The sequence below is a fragment of the Arachis hypogaea genome, chromosome 1 (assembly GCF_003086295.3).
Source record: "Arachis hypogaea cultivar Tifrunner chromosome 1, arahy.Tifrunner.gnm2.J5K5, whole genome shotgun sequence".
Lineage (NCBI taxonomy): Eukaryota > Viridiplantae > Streptophyta > Magnoliopsida > Fabales > Fabaceae > Arachis > Arachis hypogaea.
In genome coordinates this window covers 61,534,342-61,555,159 of record NC_092036.1, presented here as the reverse complement: position 1 = coordinate 61,555,159, position 20,818 = coordinate 61,534,342, and the positions used below count along the sequence as shown (strand labels likewise).

General features: G+C 37.9%; 2 non-coding genes across 2 annotated transcripts; both read right to left on the bottom strand.

Moving 5' to 3' along the window:
• Positions 1–6,502: 6,502 nt before the first annotated feature.
• On the bottom strand, positions 6,503–6,606 carry LOC112714165 (small nucleolar RNA R71). The gene has a single exon (XR_003159125.1). It is a non-coding gene; the product is annotated as a small nucleolar RNA R71 (small nucleolar RNA).
• Positions 6,607–11,698: 5,092 nt separating this feature from the next.
• LOC112712764 (small nucleolar RNA R71) lies at positions 11,699–11,802 on the bottom strand. The gene has a single exon (XR_003157899.1). It is a non-coding gene; the product is annotated as a small nucleolar RNA R71 (small nucleolar RNA).
• Between the last annotated feature and the right edge of the window lie 9,016 nt (positions 11,803–20,818).

Genomic DNA, 20,818 nt, shown 5'->3' with positions numbered 1-20,818 from the left:
TGCAAACGCGGTACTAGGTTTCTATTGTACTAGGAAAGGTTTGATGATGTGTGATGAATGGTTGATGGATAAGATGCGAAATTAAGGAACCGAATTGTGCATGAGCAGTGGTTGAAAGGAGTCGAGGACTCTGAATGAAGTGATGGATCCATCTTGTACAAAAAATATTTTTGAAAACCACTGTATCACTTTTCATTAAGATTATGAGACGCTATGCACCCGGCAGGGGCCGAGGTTGGATCCCGCCTGTTGAGGTAGCGGCGGCAGCGTAAGGGCGGTAGTTCATCCCGCTTGTGCTTAGATGTGAAGTCGGTGGCAATAGATCCCGCTCGCATTCCTTCAGATCATCAGAGCGTACAGGCGCAAAACCCTGGATAGTGATTCGAGCACTATATCTCGGGGGTTCCCACACCATGAATCTGAAGGGCAACATCTCCATAGAGATATATCGGGTTGGTAGTTGAACTGACAATGTGATATCACAGCCACTAGAGCAGGCATTCATCATATGCATTTTCTACCCGTTTGTATGCTTTGCCGACTTGCCATTATTTCTCCCTATCTGTTAAACATGTTTAATTGCTACTTGTATTAATTGCTGTATATGCCTCTACTTGTGTTTTACTTGTATTGTATATACTTGTGCCTTGCTGGAGCTGAGGAGGTTTGGAAGGCGGTGGCAATGGGATCGCATGGCAGATCAGTTGGTGAAGGCTGTGGGACAGCGGTGTTTGATTAGAGTAGAAATTCCCTAAGATAGATCACCCTGTTATGGTTCTACGGTTTAAGTTGTATTAAGGAATTACATATTATGCTGTTTTGGTTTAGAATGCTTTAAGTTTGAACTCTTGTGATGGATATGGAGTCTAGGATTGCCTTTGGTGTCCCGGGGTCTTATATCCTAAATCACTGGGGATTGTTACCATACTGAGAACCTTCGGTTCTTATACCATATTCTGTTGTTATTTTTCAGATGCAGGTCGCAACCCACCGGGGTGAGTTGTTTAGGTGGTGACAGAAGCGGAGGATCTTGTTATTCTTGGAGTCATTTGATTTGTTTTGTTTATATATCTCTCACTTTTGTATTTTGTTTTGGCCTAAAGGCTTGTATTAGAGAGAGAAACTTGTATAAGCCATTTAGACTTCTGTTTCCTTTTGTCGGTATATTTGGCTAGCCGGCTTAAACTCCGCGAGCCGTGGCTAGTCTCTTATGATATTATATTATTATACTATTATTTTTGTTTATATCTCATCTGTTCCTTGTGCTTTAAGTTAGACGTTTCGATAGATCGTTTTGCGCTTTTAAATCCTATTTTTGAACTATATCCTTCATCAGGCTTATAGATAATATTATTCCTTCTATATATATCATATGTATGAGCTTAGAACTGTTGTAATCCTTGACTAATCTTTGCTTTATAACGTGGGGTAAAGCTTAGGGTAATCAGGGTGTTACAGATACCATGATTCCACCAATAATCAAATCACCCTTTCTAACAGTAAAAGAGGGTTATACATAATCCTAATCTTTTGTTATGTAAATTATGAAATATTTAATTTAATCTAATTTGATGTTTTGTTATCATAACCTATTGGGTTTGGAGATAATAATTTTGAATCCAGATATGGGTTTGGAGATTTAATCTATCATGTTGACGCCGCCCCGTTCCACCTTCTGTATTTTGTTGAACCAAATGAACAACATTTAGTTTTTGAATTCTGGTTATGTAAATGGCTTTGGCAATTCAAGTGCATATCAATTCTTATTTTTCTGTGATCGAGCTTTTATTTTGTTTTACTTTATTTGTCAATCATATGAAAAATCATTATTTTTTTTGGTTGAACAGGAAGGAGGAAAACATGTTTGCCTCACAAAGTAGTTACTATAGTTTTGATCATATAAACAGTATTTGGGACTTCTACCTTTGTACCATTTGTTTGAATTATCTTCCCGAAGGCTTATCGCTTCTTGAGCTTTAGATATTCTTATCCGTTTAGGTTTTGGTTAGGAGAAACTTAAGACTACGAGAGTAATATTGAGGGATATTAGTGAGATGGCATGAAGTTGTAATTCCTTATTTTACATGCTTTTGTTGTTCTGTTTTTGGTATTGTTTCGTGTCTCCTGATCTTGATGTTGAACTGCTTAAGCTGTAGTACAAGTTCAATGAATTCATTGAATTGGCACTGCTAGTGTTGGCATTTTAGTAAGGGTGTATTTCGGACTAGTGATCAGCTCTTCTATCAAACATTCAAGTACCATTTCAGACTGGTGTATTATTGTTCTGTTTTGAGTAAGGTTTAATTTGTAACTTAAAATAGCCCAGCTATAGATTTACTAAATTTTCATCATTTTAAAAAGGTTTGACCCTCAGGCAGATAGTTCTTAGATATATGCAGATAATTTCTGTAACAGCCCAGACCACCCACTAGCACGATATTGTCCTCTTTGGCACACAAGGCCTCACGGTTTTGCCTTTGATGATAGGGATGATAGTCAAAGCCCCCCACACTCACTCATCAAAACGCGTCATACTAGGGAGAGGTATCCACACCCTTATAAGGCATGCTTCGTTCCCCTCCCCAACCGATGTGGGACTGATGAGCGGATAATTTATACGCTTTTTGGCATTATTTTTATATAGTTTTTAGTTTGATTTAGCTACCTTTTAGTATATTTTTATTAATTTTTAAGAAAAATTCACATTTCTAGACTTTACTATGAGTTTGTGTGTTTTTCTGTGATTTTAGGTATTTTTCTGGCTGAAATTGAGGGACCTGAGCATAAATCTGATTCAGAGGCTGACAAAGGACTGCTGATGCTGATGGATTCTGACCTCCCTGCACTCGAAATAGATTTTTTAGAGCTATAGAAATTCAAATGGCGTGCTCTAAAATGCGTTGGAAAGTAGACATCCAGGGCTTTCCAGAAATATATAATAGTTCATACCTTTTCTGAGTTTAGACGACGTAAACTGGCGTTTAACGCCAGCTTTCTGCCATATTCTAGCATTAAACGCCAGAAACAAGTTGCAAGCTAGAGTCAAACGCCAGAAACAAGTTAGAAACTGGCGTTTAACTCCAAGGAAGGCCTCTACACGTGAAAGCTTCAATGCTCAGCCCAAGCACACACCAAATGGGCCCGGAAGTGAATTTCTGCATCATTTACTTATTTCTGTAACCCTAGTAACTAGTTTAGTATAAATAGAATTTTTTACTATTGTACTCATATCTTTTGATCATCCTTGATCTTGGGATCAGGTCCTTTTCCCTATTTTTGAATTCATATGCCATTGGTAGCTGGCCTCACGGCCATGCCTGGACCATTATCACTTATGTATTTTCAACGGTGGAGTTTCTACACACCATAGATTAAGGTGTGGAGCTCTGCTGTTCCTCGAGTATTAATGCAAAGTACTATTGTTCTTCTATTCAATTCATGCTTATTCTTACTCTAAGATATTCATTCGCACACAAGAACATGATGAATGTGATGATTATGTGACACTCATCACCATTCTCACTTATGAACGCGTGATTGACAACCACTTCCGTTCTACTTGAAAATAAGCTTGAATGTATATCTCTTGGGTTTCTAATCAACGATTGACATCGACTCCCCTCTGACAATGGGGCATTTGAATCTGAGATTAGAATCTTCGTGGTATAGGCTAGAATCCATTGGCAGCATTCTGGAGATCCGAAAAGTCTAAACCTTGTCTGTGGTATTCCGAGTAGGATCTGGGATGGGATGACCGTGACGAGCTTCAAACTCACGGTTGTAGGGCGTAGTGACAGACGCAAAAGGATAGTAAATCCTATTCCTACACGATCGAGAACCAACAGCTGATTAGCCATACGATCTCTGTGCATGGTATTTTTCATCCGAGACGAGAAATCCGACAGTTGATTAGCCGTACAGAAACCGTAGAGGACCATTTTCACTGAAAGGACGGGAAGTAGCCGTTGACAACGGTGACACTCAACATACAACTTGCCATAGAAAGGAGTATGAAGGATTGGATGAAGGCAGTAGGAAAGCAGAGATTCAGAAGGAACAACGCATCTCCATACGCTTATCTGAAATTCCTACCAATGAATTACATAAGTATCTCTATCTTTATTTTATGTTTTAGTTATCTTTTAATTATCAAAACTCTATAACCATTTGAATCTGCCTGACTGAGATTTACAAGATGACATAGCTTACTTCAAGCCGACAATCTCCGTAGGATCGACCCTTACTCACGTAAGGTTTATTACTTGGACGACCCAGTGGACTTGCTGGTTAGTTGTGTGAAGTTGTGAAAAAGAGTTGAGATTACAATTGTGCGTACCAAGTTATTGGCGCCATTGAGATCACAATTTTGTGCACCAAGTTTTTGGCGCCGTTGCCGGGGATTGTTCGAGTTTGGACAACTAACGTTTCATCTTGTTGCTCAGATTAGGTAATTTTCTTCTTGTTTTAACCATTGTTTTATTTTCAAAAAAGTTTTCAAAAATCTTTCAAAATTTTTCTTCTTTTTCATTTTTCCAAAATAATTTTCGAAAAATCTAAAAAAAATTTATAAAATCATAAAAACCAAAATTTTTTTTGTGTTTCTTGTTTGAGTCTTGAGTTAAATTTTAAGTTTGGTGTCAATTGCATGTTTTAAAAATTTATGCATTTTTCAAAAATTTCATGCATTGCATTCTTCATGATCTTCAAGTTGTTCTTGACAAGTCTTCTTGTTTGATCTTCATATTTTCTTGTTTTGTGTCTTTTGTTGTTTTTCATATGCATTTCTAAATTCATAGTATCTAAAACTTAAAAATTTCTAAGTTTTGTGTCTTGCATGTCTTTCTTTTCTTGAAAAATTTTCAAAAATAAGTTCTTGATGTTCATCATTATCTTCAAAGTGTTCTTGGTGTTCATCTTGACATTCAAAGTGTTCTTGCATGCATCATAGGTTTTGATCCAAAATTTTCATGTTTTGAGTCATTTTTGTGATTTTTCTCTTTCCTCATTGAATAAAAAAAAATCAAAAAATATATTTTCCTTATTTTACTCACAAATTTTGAAATCTTTGGGTTGACTTAGTCAAAATTTTTTAAAATAAGTTGTTTCTTGTTAGTCAAGTCAAGATTTCAATTTCAAAAATCCTATCTTTTCAAAATCTTTTTCAAAAATCAAATCTTTTTCAATTTTATATTATTTTTGAAAATTTTAAAAATTGATTTTCAAAATCGTTTTCTTATCTTTATTTCATAATTTTCGAAAACTTTACTAACAATTAATGTTATTGATTCAAAAATTTGAAGTTTGTTACTTTCTTGTTAAGAAAGATTCAATCTTTAAATTCTAGAATCATATCTTTTAGTTTCTTGTTAGTCAAGTAATCAATTTTAATTTTAAAAAAATCAAATCTTTTTAAAATTTCTTTTTCAAATATTTTTCAAAATGAATTTGAATCATATCTTTTTAATCATATCTTTTTCAAATAATATCTTTTTCAAAAAAATTTGATTTCAAAAATATTTTCTAAACTTCCTATCTTTTCAAAATTGATTTTCAAATCTTTTTCAACTAACTAATTGACTTTTTGTTTGTTTACTATTTCTTATCTTTTTCAAAACTACCTAACTAATTTTATCTCTCAAATTTTTGAAAACTCCTCATCCTTTTTAAAAATTCTTTTAATTAACTAATTGTTTTAATTTTAATTTTATTTCTTCTCTTAATTTTCGAAAATCACTTTCAAAAATAATTTTCGAAATTCTCTCCCCCTCATCTCTTTCTATTTATTTTATTTATCTACTAATACTTCTCTTCTACTCATAATTCGAACCTTCTCTTCTCTCTGTGTTCGGATTTTCCCTCTTCTCTCTTCTCATCCTTCTATTTCTCTTCTCGTCTACTCACATAAAGGAATCTCTATACTGTGACATAGAGGATTCATCTTCTTTTTTGTTCTCTTCTTTTTCATATGAGGAGGAGCAAGGACAAGAAGTTTCTTGTTGAAGCAGATCCTAAACCTAAAAGGACTCTGAAGAAGAAGCTAAGAGAAGATAAAGCACAACAATCCAGAGAAAACCTTACAGATAATCTCAAAAAATGAGTCATGGCCAAAACCAATAACAATGGTGGAGGTGCAAGGAAGATGCTTGGTGACTTTACTGCACCAAATTCCAACTTCCATGGAAGAAGCATCTCAATCCCTGCCATTAGAGCAAACAATTTTGAGCTAAAGCCTCAATTAGTTTCTCTGATGCAACAGAATTGTAAATTTCATGGACTTCTATAAGAAGATCCTTTTCAATTCTTAACTGAATTCTTGCAGATCTGTGATACTATTAAGACTAATGAAATTGATCCCGAGGTCTATAAGCTTATGCTTTTCCCTTTTGCTATAAGAGACAGAGCTAGAACATGGTTGGACTTTCAACCTAGAGATAGCATGAACTCTTGGGATAAGCTGGTTACAGCTTTGTTAGCCAAGTTCTTTCCTCCTCAAAAGCTGAGCAAGCTTAGAGTGGATGTTTAAACCTTCAGGCAGAAAGAAGGTGAATCCCTCTATGAAGCTTGGAAAAGATATAAGCAGCTGACCAAAAAGTGTCCTTCTGGCATGCTTTCAGAATGGACCATCCTGGATATATTCTATGATGGTCTGTCTGAATTATCTAAGATGTCATTGGACCATTCTACAGGTGGATCCATTCACCTGAAGAAAATGCCTGCAGAAGCTCAGGAACTCATTGACATGGTTGCAAATAACCAGTTCATGCACACTTCTGAAAGGAATCCTGTGAGTAATGGGACGTCTTAGAGGAAGGGAGTTCTTGAAATTGATGCTCTGAATGCCATATTGGCTCAGAACAAAATGTTGACTCAACAAGTCAATTTAATTTCTCAGAGTCTGAATGGATTGCAAAATGCATCCAACAGTACTAAAGAAGCATCTTCTGAAGAAGAAGCTTATGATCCTGAGAACCCTGCAATGGCAGAGGTGAAATACATGGGTAAAGCCTATAGAAATACCTATAATCTCTCATGGAGAAATCATCCAAATTTCTCATGGAAGGATCAACAAAAGCCTCAACAAGGCTTTAATAATGGTGGAAGAAATAGGTTTAGCAGTAGCAAGCCTTTTTCACCATCCTCTCAGCAACAGACAGAGAATTCTGAGCAGAGTCCCTCTAGCTTAGCAAACATAGTCTCTGATCTATCTAAGGCCACCCTAAGTTTCATGAATGAAACAAGGTCCTCCATTAGAAATTTGGAGGCACAAGTGGGCCAGCTGAGTAAAAAAGTCACTGAAACTCCTCCTAGTACTCTCCCAAGCAATACAGAAGAGAATCCAAAAAGAGAGTGCAAGGTCATAACCTTACTTGGTGTGGCCGAACCTAGAGAGGAGGAGGAGGACGTGAATCCCAACAATGGGACGTCCTTTGGACAAAAATGAGTTCCCATCTGAGGAACCTAAGGAATTTAAGGCTCATCTAGAGACTATAGAGATTCCATTGAACCTACTTCTGCCATTCATAAGCTCTGATGAATATTCTTCCTCTGAAGAGGATGAAGATATTTCTGAAGAGCAAGTTGCTAAGTACCTTAGAGCAATCATGAAGCTGAATGCCAAGTTATTTGGTAATGAGACTTGGGTGGATGAACCCCTCTTGCTCACCAATGAACTGAATGACTTGGTTAGACAGACATTACCTCAAAAGAAACAGGATCCTGGTAAATTCTTAATACCTTGTACCATAGGCACCATGACCTTTGAAAAGGCTCTGTGTGACCTTGGGTCAGGTATTAACCTCATGCCACTCTCTGTAATAGAGAAACTGGGAATCTTTGAGGTACAGGCTGCCAAATTCTCATTAGAGATGACAGATAAATCCATGGAAAAGGCTTATGGACAGGTAGAGGACGTGCTAGTAAAGGTTAAAGGCCTTTACATCCCTGCTGATTTCATAATCCTAGACACTGGGAAGGATGAGGATGAATCCATCATCCTTAGAAGACCCTTCCTAGCCACAACAAAAGCTGTGATTGATGTGGCCAGAGGAGAGTTGATCCTTCAATTGAATGAGGACTACCTTATGTTTAAAACTCAAGGATCTCCCTCTGTAACCATGGAGAGGAAGCAAGAAAAGCTTCTCTCAATGTAGAGTCAAACAAAGCCCCCACAGTCAAACTCTAATTTTGGTGTTGGGAGGCCACAACCAAACTCTAAGTTTGGTGTTGAACCCCCACATTCAAATTCTAAGTTTGGTGTTGGAAGGTCCCAACAATGCTCTGAACATCTGTGATGCTCCATGAGAGCTCACTGTCAAGCTATTGACATTAAAGAAGCGCTTATTGGGAGGTAACCCAATTTTATTTATCTATGTTATTTTCTTTTTTTAGGTTGATGATAATGTGGAGTCACAAAAATAACTGCAAAAAATCAAAGAAAAATAAAAAACAGCATTAAAAATAGCACATCTTGGAGGAGCAACTTACTGGCATTTAAACGCCAGTAAGGGTAGCAGAATGGGCGTTTAACGCCCAGTCTGGCACCATTCTGGGCGTTAAACGCTAGAAACAAGCACCAGACTCGCGTTAAACACTAGAAACAGGCTACAATCTGGCGTTAAACGCCAAAAACAGGTTGTAGCCTGGCGTTTAACGCCAGGAAAGGAATAAAAGCTGGCGTTTAATGCTAGAAACAAGCAGCAATCTGGCGTTAAATGCTAGGATTGCACAGTAAGGGCGTTTTGTACGCCTAAAAGGAGCAGGGATGAAATCCTTGACCCCTCAGGATCTGTGGACCCCACAGGATCCCCACCTACCCCACCTCTCTCTCTCTCTCTCTCTCACTCACCAATCAAATCATATCTTCTTCCCTATATTCTCTTCAGCAATCACCTTCATACCTTTTCCCTAAAAACCTCACCCACCTCACTTTAAAAATTCAAACACTTTTCCCTCCCAAACCCAACCCTAATAACCGAAACCCAATCCTCCCCTCACCCTATATAAACCCCTCACTACTCCTTCATCTTAACACAACACAAACACCTTTCCCCCTCTTGGCCGAACTTCCTATAACCCGCCATCTCCTCTATTTTCTTCTTCTTCCCCTTCTTTCTTTCTTCTTTTGCTCGAGAACGAGCAAACCTTTTATGTTTGGTGTGGTAAAAGCATTGCTTTTTGTTTTTCCATAACCATTTATGGCACCTAAGGCCGGAGAAACCTCTAGAAAGAGGAAAGGGAAGGCAAAAGCTTCCACCTCCGAGTCATGGGAGATGGAGAGATTCATCTCAAAGGTCCATCAAGACCACTTCTATGAAGTTGTGGCCAAGAAGAAAGTGATCCCTGAGGTCCCTTTCATGCTCAAGAAAAATGAGTATCCCAAGATCCGACATAAGATCTGATGCGTGGGCATCTTCTCTATCTTTTCCTAGTGAATTTGCACTTAAATTGTTGAGTTTAATTAAGAATTATTTATATTTTAGCCACTATGGATGCTATTTTGAGTTTTGTGTAATTTTATTTATTTCAGGTAGCATTCAACAGAATTTGATGGAGTATCTGTAGCATAAGAATCAAAAGAGATGGCTGCGAGGAGCGACGCGCACGCGTGCCTGACACGTACGCGTGATCTGGAAGTATCCATGGCGACGCGTACGTGTGACTGACGCGTACGCGTGATTTGAAGATTTGCTCAGTGACGCGGTCGAGTGACCGACGCGTCCGCGTGACTTGCGAAGAAGACCTGCGACGCGTACGCGTGACTGACGTGTACGTGTGACGTGCGCGATCTGCAAAATTTACAGAAATCACTGGCGTGGATTTTGGGCCGCATTTTGACTCAGTGTTCAGCCCAGAAAACACAGATTAGAAGCTGCAGATGGACAAATCAAGTGGTCCCCACCCATCAGCTGAAGACTTGTTAATTAATTCAAATCTTAATTTTTAGGAAAAGATATTATTTTTATTTTTAGATAATTAGATTTTAAATTTATTAGGATTAGTTATAAATAGGAACTCTGTACATTTAGACAGGGACATACACATTGTTACCAGAACCCTTATTATTTTTCTTCTCTGAACTATGAGCAACTAATCCTCCGTTGTTAAGGTTAGGAGCTCTGTCTATTTTCATGGATTGATTCGTTTGATCTTTTTAATTTAATTCATGTCTTGATTTATATTTCAATAATTGTTTTCGTTCTTTATTCTATGAACATTGGGTGGAATGGAAGTATGACCCATGTTCTAATTGAGTTCTTGTAAAACTTGGAAAAGCTCTTTACTTGAACAACAGCTTGAAAACATATTATACTGAATTTCTAATTGTTTGTATTTAATGGGATACGTGACATATAATCTCCTTATTTGTGGATAATTAGGATTCTTTTGGCATATAAATTAGAAATTGATCATCACCCTCTAATTGAAATTAATTGACCAAGGAATTGGCAATTAATGAATTTTAGAGGAGACTACGAAGGTCTAAGAAATTAGGGTCTAGTCACATATAGTTTGCCATGAAATTAAATCTTGCATGATTAAATTAATTAGTAATAAAAATTAATCCGGAAATTAGATAAATCTAAAATCTTAACTGCTTTCTCAATACTTTATTCTCAACTTATTTATCTACCTGTCTTTAATATTCCAAGTTTGCTGTTTAATGCTCTTTGAATTTCTCAAAACCATTTTCTGCTTGCCTAACTAAGCTTATCACTCAATAACTATTGCTTAATCCATCAATCCTCGTGGGATCGACCCTTACTCACATAAGGTATTACTTGGTACGACCCGGTGCACTTGCCGGTTAGTAAGTGTGGTTTACAAAAACCGCATCAAGTTTTTGGCGCCGTTGCCGGGGATTGATAGTGATTAACAACTATTAGTTGTTTGATTGCTTAGATTAGGCATTTTATTTTTTAATTTTATTAAATTGTATTTTTAAAAAAAATTTTCAAAAACAAAATTTTGAAAAAAAAATTAAATAAATTTTTAAATAAATAAATAGCACCAATATTTTTCTTAATTTCTGAAATTAAATTTGGTGTTACCTATTTATTATTTACTATTTTTATTTTATTAATTTACACAGATTACCTCATTGGAAATTTTCTACACTCTGACGTAGAGATTTCCATCTTTTCTTGTTTGCTGTTTGTTTATGCGCATGAACAGAGACAAAGAACATCTCTTAGGCTTTGATCCTAAATCTGAAAGGACTTTCAGGCGGCGTTTACAACAAGCAAGACTTTACAAGGCTGCAGAATCCACTATAGATCTGACTAATACTGAGAATGCCAATGCAGCAAATCCGAATGGGAATGAACAACAAAGGAGAGTACTTAGTTCTTTTTCCGCTCCTATAGTGGATCTGTATGGAATGAGCATTGTGGTGCCTCCTATTTCTGCGAACAACTTTGAGTTGAAGCCTCAACTGGTCACTCTGGTGCAATAAAATTTCCAGTATCATGGTCTTTCCCACGAAGACCCAAATCAGTTTATTTTTAACTTCCTGCAAATCTGTGATACTGTGAGGACAAATGGAGTGAACCCAGATGTGTACAAACTCATGCTCTTCCCGTTTGCTCTAAGGGATGGAGCAAAGTTATGGCTAGATTCCCAACCAAAGGAGAGTTTGGACACTTGGAACAAGGTGGTTACTAAGTTTTTCACTAAATTTTTCCCACCAAAGAAGCTGACTAAGCTTAGGGTGGAGGTTCAGACCTTCAGACAGAAGGATGGTGAAACTTTGTATGAAGTTTGGGAGAGATACAAGCTACTGACTAGGCAATGCCCTCTTGACATGTTCTCCAAATAGACTCAACTTGATATCTTTTATGAAGGCTTGGGTGAAATGTCCAAGATGTGCCTAGACAATTTTGCAGGAGGTTCATTGCACAAGAAGAAGACACCAGAGGAGACTATTGAGCTTATTGAATTGGTTACAAGCAACCAATATTTATACTCCTCTAATAGGAATCCTGTGAATTCTGAAACCCCTTAGAAGAGAGGCGTGTTGGAAGTAGATGCTGTTAATGCTCTTCTTGCTCAGAACAAGCTGATGTCTTAGCAAATAAATCTACTTACTCAACAGATGGGTGGCATGCAAGTATCAGCTATCAACACCCAAAATCCACCACAGGAAGTCTCCTATGACATGGCAGGTAACTTTATTCAAAATGATAATTATGATTATGCTCAACCCTCTTTTGAACAGGTGAATTACATGGGGAGTGGTCCTAGGAATCCCAACAATGATCTATATTCTAAGACATATAACCAGGGATGGAGAAATCACCCGAATTTTGGATGGAGGGATCAACCTCAGAGACCTCAGAACTTCAACAATAATTCTCAGGGCGGTTTCCAACAGAACAATGATTTGGAAGCAATATTGACAGGTTTTAGACAGGAAACCAGAGCATCCATCAAGAACCTGGAGATTCAAATGGGCCAAATAGCCACCAGAGTTAATGAAATTAATCAGAGGACCACTAATAGCCTTCCTAGTAACACAATTCCAAATCAAGAGAGGAATGCAAGGCTATCCCCGTGATAAGTGGACAAGTGGCAAGTACGGAAGCACAAGTTATGCAGGAAACCAGAGCCTCCATTAGAAATTTAGAGGTGCTAGTGGGCCAACTGAGCAAGCAAATACTTGAGAGGTCTGCAAGTACATTTCAAGGTGATACAGTGGTGAACCCAGGAGAAGATTGCAAGGTTATTCAATTGAGAAGTGGTAAAGTAGCTGGCTCTGAGACCAAGGTCAATGAAGAGTTAGTTGAAAAAGAAGCTCCAGAGGAGAAGAAGGAAGAAGTAGAGCACGCCCCTCCAAAGCGTGCAGACAACCCATTCCCAGACTCGCTTGACACTTATCCTACACTGCCAAAGGCTCCTGAGTACAAGCCTAAGATGCCGTATCCTCAGAGACTTCAAAAGGAGACCAAGGACAAGCAGTTCTCAAAGTTCTTGGAAATCTTCAGAAAGTTACAAATCAATATTCCTTTTGCTGAGGTTTTGGAGCAAATGCCTATCTATGTCAAGTTCATGAAGGAGCTGATGTCAAAGAAAAAGCGTTTAAAGGGAGATGAGACAGTAGTCCTGACTAAGGAATGTAGTGCTATCATTCAGAATAACTTGCCAAGGAAGATGCCAGATCCAGGGAGCTTTCAAATTCCATGCACCATTGGGAGCACAACCTTTGAGAAAGCCCTATGTGATCTGGGGGCAAGCATAAATCTAATGCCTTTATATGTGATGAAGCAGATGCAAATCAAGGAGGCACAACCCATAAAGATAGCATTATAGATGGTAGACAAATCTATGAAGCCTGCATACGTATTAGTGGAGAATATCCTGGTCAAAGTGGGTAAGTTCTTCCTCCCAGCAGACTTTGTGATTCTTGACACGAGGGAGGATGAGAATGCCTCTATAATTCTAGGAAGACCATTCCTAGCCACAGAAAGAGCTCTGATTGATGTAGAAATGGATGAATTAGTGCTTAGAGTGCATAATGAGAAACTGGTCTTTCATGTCTTCAAATATATATAGCCAACAGGTGAAGAAGAGAGGTGCATGCAGGCTGAGCTTATTGATCCAAACGTTCAAAAACACCCTGATGATACACAGCAGAATCTGCATCTCAAGCCTCCCTTGGTAACAATCAATAAAATTTCTCCTGACATCAAACCTAAGTTTGGTGTTGGGAATGCATCATCTACCAAGGAGGATGTTCCCAAAAAGAAGAAAGTACCCAGAGGATGGAGAAACAAAAAGATTCCCACTGAAGGTTTCTCCCCAGGAATGAAGGTGGTGTTGACCAGCAATCTAGCATGGGTTTATACAGTAATCAGAATCCTCTCTCTGGAGCATATTGAGCTACGTTATGGAGACACAGGAAAGAAGTTCAAAGTAAGGGGTGAAGATCTGAGCCCCTATGATCCTCCTCCTTAGAGGAGCTGACCGTTAAGCTAGTGACGATAAAGAAGCGCTTGTCGGGAGGCAACTTGATAATTTCGTATCCTTAGCTATTTTTATTTTTCCTAGTAGCAGTTTTCTTATTTATTGAGTTCTTACTAATTTTCTGATTATGCAGCTATTTTAGAACAAGAACTGGATATTTCAAAAAAAAGGAGAAAAGAGCACACGACGCGCAAGCGTCAATGACGCGTACGCGTCAGATGGATGTGTGTGAAAAATAAATTTGACAAAGAGTTGCGCGGGAGTGGCGCCAGAATGGAGCCTTTCGCACAAACGTCACCGACGCGAATGCGTGACCTGCAAATTCGACGTAAAAGAGTGTTTGGGCAGAGAGTTGTGCTGGCTTGGGGCAGGAAGTGTTCTAAAAGTACAAGTTAGAGCACGCAGACATGTGACTGACGTGTTCGCGTCAGTTGCACATACGGCCATCCACGCGAGTGCGTGCATGACGCGAACGCGTCGTATGAATAATTGGCTCCCAAGCCATGTGAACAGAAGGTCGCGCGGGTGCGCGGCTAGCTTCGTGTGAATCGCACAAAATCCAGGGCACGCGGATGCGTGACTGACGCTAATGCGTCATTATGAAGAAAGCGCGACCCACGCGTACGCGTGACGTACGCGTACGCGTGACGTAGACGTACGCGTCGCTTGCGCCGCCTAGTTTTCTTTTTCTCTCTCTTCCAATCCTAATTCTCTCTTATTCTTTTATCCTTTTATTTTCCTCTTCTCATGATCTTCGTCTCTTCTATTTTTAGTTCTTCTTCGCTTGAGGACAAGCAAACGTTTAAGTTTGGTGTTGTTGGATGCTGCGCTTATTGGTTTTCTGGCACAAAAGGGAGGCGAATCATCTTCACTGAGGAATACAACATGAAGAATTAAGCGACTGCTAGGATAACTAAGGTGGTTGAGTTTCTTTCATTTTTATTCCTCCCATCTTTTTTCTATGTTATGTTCCAGCTTTATGCTATTTTGCTTAGTTTGCTGCATGATCCTTTATTTGTTAGAATCCTAGGACTAATTTAGTTTTTTTAATTGCTTTAATTCTGAAAAGATGTTTCATGTACCACTCACTGAACTTGAATCTAAAAAGAAAAGAAAAAGAAGTGATGTATTACATGAGAAAATTGAGTTAATTTTAAGAATAGACTGATTTACTTAAAGGTGGTGGTAGTTTCTGTGATTTTTGAATACATGATATAAACAATGCATATTTGAATTTGAATCAAGAGATGTTGATGTATAAGGAACAGGAATTTAGAGAATTATTATGACTTCTCTGAAATTTAGAAAAATTTAATCCTTGAAGCAAAAGAAACAGTAAAAGAAAAAAAACTTATATATAAATAAAAAAATAAAAGCAAGGTCCAAGGCTCTGAGCATCAATGACTTGGGAGGTCAGACATGATTAAAATCTCAAAGAGTTATTTCCCTAGTCATATGCTTGTGGTGTGATTGTATCAAGTAACTCTTGAGACAGAACACTTAGAGTCGAGATCAAGTGTGTTTAACAGAGTATGCCAAAGGCTTTGAGCACCACTGTCTGGGAGTAACTGAAAGAAAAATTAGAACTCAAAGAGAGTTCCCTAGTTAAGTGCTTGTGGTGTTTCTGTGTCAAGTAACTCTTGAGACAAAACATTTAAAGTCACGACTAGGCTCAAGGTGCAAAGCACTAAAGAAAAATAAATTAAGGTAAATTTTGCTGTGTTCAAGGATTAATCTGAAATATAAAAGATCAGAGAATTCATAATATTATCCGGATTCTAATTTCGAATGACATTTACATTCTTCTGATTCAAAGGAGAGTGAGATGCCAAACCTATTCAGTATTGCAGTTGTAAACCCCACTATAAGAAGAGACACGAACTTAATCGAACTCTCATTCTCATGCAAATTCACATCCTAAGCTTATATTAGTTTTGGTTGCTTGAGGACAAGCAACAGTTTAAGTTTGGTGTTGTGATGCGTGGGCATCTTCTCTATCTTTTCCTAGTGAATTTGCACTTAAATTGTTGTGTTTAATTAAGAATTAATTATATTTTAGTCACTATGGATGCTATTTTGAGTTTTGTGCAAATTTATTTATTTCAGGTAGCATTTGACAGAATTTGATGGAGTTTCTACAGCAGAAGAATCAAAGGAGATGGCTGCGAGGAGCGAAGCGCACGCGTGCCTCATGCATACGCGTGATCTGGAAGTATCCATGGCGACGCATACACGTGATTTGAAGATTTGCTCAGCGACGCAGTCGCGTGACCGACACGTCCGTGTGACTTGCGAAGAAGACCAGCGACGCATACGCGTGACTGATGCGTACGCATGATGTGCGCGATCTGCAGAATTTATAGAAATTGTTGGCATGGATTTTGGGCTGCATTCTGACTCAGTGTTCAGCCCAGAAAACACAGATTAGAAGTTGCAGAATGGACAAATCAAGTGGTCCCCACCCATCAGCTGAAGACTTGTTAATTAATTAACTGCGATTTAAATTCAAATCTTAATTTTTAGGAAAAAGATATTATTTTTATTTTTAGATAATTAGATTTTAAATTTATTAGGATTAGTTATAAATAGGAACTCTGTACATTTAGACAGGGACACACACATTGTTACCAAAACCCTTATTATTTTTCTTCTCTGAACTATGAGCAACTAATCCTCCATTGTTAAAGTTAGGAGCTTTGTTTATTTTCATGGATTGATTCATTTGATCTTTTTAATTTAATTCATGTCTTGATTTATATTTCAATAATTGTTTTCGTTCTTTATTCTATGAACATTGGGTGGAACGGAAGTATGACCCATGTTCTAATTGAGTTCTTGTAAAACTTGGAAAAGCTCTTTACTTGAACAACAACTTGAAAATATATTATACTGAATTTTTAATTATTTGTATTTAATGGGATACGTGACATATAATCCCCTTATTTGTGGATAATTAGGATTCTTTTGGCATATAAACTAGAAATTGATCATCACCCACTAATTGAAATTAATTGACCAAGGAATTGACAATTAATGAATTTTAGAGGAGACTAGGAAGGTCTAAGGAATTAGGGTCTAGTCACATATAGGTTGCCATGAAATTAAATCTTGCATGATTAAATTAATTAGTAATAAAAATTAATCCAAAAATTAGATAACTCTGAAATCTTAACTGCTTTTTCAATACTTTATTCTCAACTTATTTATCTGCCTGTCTTTAATATTCCAAGTTTGCTGTTTAATGCTCTTTGAATATCTCAAAACCATTTTCTGCTTGCCTAACTAAGCTTATCACTCAATAACTTTTGCTTAATCCATCAATCCTCGTGGGATCGACCCTTACTCACGTAAGGTATTACTTGGTACGACCGGGTGCACTTGCCGGTTAGTAAGTGTGGTTTACAAAAACCGCATCAAGTCTTCTGATTCAAAAGAGAGTGAGATGCCAAACCTATTCAGGATTACAGTTGTAAACCCCACTATAAGAAGAGACACGAGCTGTTGCTTGAGGAAAAGGAACAGTTTAAGTTTGGTATTGTGATGCATGGGCATCTTCTCTATCATTTCCTAGTGAATTTGCACTTAAATTGATGAGTGTAATTAAGAATTAATTATATTTTAGCCACTATGGATGCTATTTTAAGTTTTGTGTAATTTTATTTATTTTATGTAGAATTCGACAGAATTTGATGGAGTTTCTACAGCACAAGAATCAAAGGAGATGGCTGCGAGGAGCGACACGCACGCGTGCCTGACGCGTACGCGTGATCTGGAAGTATCCATGGCGACGCGTACGCGTGACTGACGCATACGCGTGATTTGAAGATTTGCTCAGTGACGCGGCTGCGTCTGCGAAGAAGACCAGCGACACGTACGCGTGACTAACGCGTACGCGTGACGTGCGTGATCTGCAGAATTTACAAAAATCACTAGCGTGGATTTTAGGCCGCATTCTGACTCAGTGTTCAGCCCAGAAAACACAGATTAGAAGCTGCAGAATGGACAAATCAAGTGGTCCCCACCCATCAGCTGAAGACTTGTTAATTAATTCAAATTTAAATTCAAATCTTAATTTTTAGGAAAAGATATTATTTTTAGATAATTAGATTTTAAATTTATTAGGATTAGTTATAAATAAGAACTCTGTACATTTAGACAGGGACCCACACATTGTTACCAGAACCCTTATTATTTTTCTTCTCTGAACTATGAGCAACTAATCCTCCATTGTTAAGGTTAGGAGCTCTGTCTATTTTCATGGATTGATTCGTTTGATCTTTTTAATTTAATTCATGTCTTGATTTATATTTCAATAATTGTTTTCGTTCTTTATTCTATAAACATTGGGTGGAACGGAAGTATGACCCATGTTCTGATTGAGTTCTTGTAAAACTTGGAAAAGCTCTTTACTTGCACAACAGCTTGAAAACATATTATACTGAATTTTTAATTGTTTGTATTTAATGAGATACGTGACATATAATCCCCCTTATTTGTGGATAATTAGGATTCTTTTGGCATATAAACTAGAAATTGATCATCACCCTCTAATTGAAATTAATTGACCAAGGAATTGGCAATTAATGAATTTTAGAGGAGACTAGGAAGGTCTAAGGAATTTGGGTCTTGTCACATATAGTTTGCCATGAAATTAAATCTTGCATGATTAAATTAATTAGTAATAAAAATTAATCCAGAAATTAGATAACTCTGAAATCTTTACTGCTTTCTCAATACTTTATTCTCAACTTATTTATCTGCCTGTCTTTAATATTCCAAGTTTGCTGTTTAATGCTCTTTGAATATCTCAAAACCATTTTCTGCTTGTCTAACTAAGCTTATCACTCAATAACTGTTGCTTAATCCATCAATCCTCGTGGGATCGACCCTTACTCACGTAAGGTATTACTTGGTACGACCCGGTGCACTTGTCGGTTAGTAAGTGTGGTTTACAAAAACCGCATCAAGATCCGAAGAAGAGGTTGGGAAGTTCTTACCAACCCCATTCAACAAGTCGGAATCTTAATGGTTCAAGAGTTCTATGCCAATGCATGGATCACTAGGAACCATGATCAAAGCATGAACCCAAACCCAAAGAATTGGCTTACAATGGTTCGGGGAAAATACTTAGATTTCAGTCCGAAAAATGTAAGGTTGGCGTTCCACTTGCCAATGATGCAAGAAAACGCACGCCCCTACACTAGAACGGTCAAATTTGATCAAAGGTCGGACCAAGTTGGTGCACGAAATTGTGATCATCAATGGCGCCATCAACATGGTACGCATAATTGTAATCTCAACTCTTTATCACAACTTCGCACAACTAACCAGCAAGTGTACTGGGTCGTCCAAGTAATAGACCTTACGCGAGTAAGGGTCGAACCCACAGAGATTGTTGGTATGAAGCAAGTTATGGTCACCTTGTAAATCTTAGTCAGGCAAACTCAAATGGTTATGGATGATGTATGAATAAAACATAAAGATAAAGATAGAGATACTTATGTAATTCATTGGTGAGAATTTCAGATAAGCGTATGGAGATGCTTTGTCCCTTCCGTCTCTCTGCTTTCCTACTGTCTTCATCCAATCCTTCTTACTCCTTTCCATGGCAAGCTGTATGTAGGGTTTCACTGTTGTCAGTGGCTACCTCCCATCCTCTCAGTGAAAATGTTCAACGCACCCTGTCACGGCACGACTATTCAGCTGTCGGTTCTCGATCATGTCGGAATAGAATCCAGTGATTCTTTTGCGTCTGTCACTAACGCCCCACAATCGCGAGTTTGAAGCTCGTCACAGTCATTCAATCATTGAATCCTACTCAGAATACCACAGACAAAAGTTTAGACCTTCCGGATTCTCTTGAATGCCGCCATCAATTCTAGCTTATACCATGAAGATTCTGATTAAGGGATCCAAGAGATAAACATTCAAGCCTTGTTTGCTTGTAGAACAGAAGTGGTTCTCAGGCACTCGTTCATAAGTGAGAATGATGATGAGTATCACATAATCATCACATTCATCATGTTCTTGGGTGCAAATGAATATCTTAGAACAAGAATAAGTAGAATTGAATAGAAGAACAATAGTAATTGCATTAATACTCGAGGTACAGCAGAGCTCCACACCTTAATCTATGGTGTGTAGAAACTCCACCGTTGAAAATACATAAGAACAAAAGTGATCATTGGCTTCGGTCCCAGAGAGGGGCAGAAGAACCAAGATCTGATCAAAGAACTAGATGTCCAAAGATCTAAAGATGATCAAAGGATCTAAAGATGAAAATACAATAGCAAAAGGTCCTATTTGTAGAGAACTAGTAGCCTAGGGTTTACAGAGATGAGTAAATAACATAAAAATCCACTTCCGGGCCCACTTGGTGTGTGCTTGGGCTGAGCATTGAAGCATTTTCGTGTAGAGACTCTTCTTGGAGTTAAACGCCAGCTTTTGTGCCAGTTTGGGCGTTTAACTCCCATTCTTGTGCCAGTTCTGGCATTTAATGCCGGGCAGTTTTGAGCTGATTTGGGACGCCAGTTTGGGCCATCAAATCGCGGGCAATGTATGAACTATTATACATTGCTGGAAAGCCTAGGATGTCTACTTTCCAATGCCGTTAAGAGCGCGCCAATTGGACTTCTGTAGCTCCAGAAAATCCACTTCGAGTGCAGGGAGGTCAGAATCCAACAGCATCTGCAGTCCTTTTCAGCCTCTGAATCAGATTTTTGCTTAAGTCCCTCAATTTCAGCCAGAAAATACCTGAAATCACAAAAAAACACACAAACTCATAGTAAAGTCCAGAAAAGTGAATTTTAACTAAAAACTAATAGAAATATACTAAAAACTAACTAAAACATACTAAAAA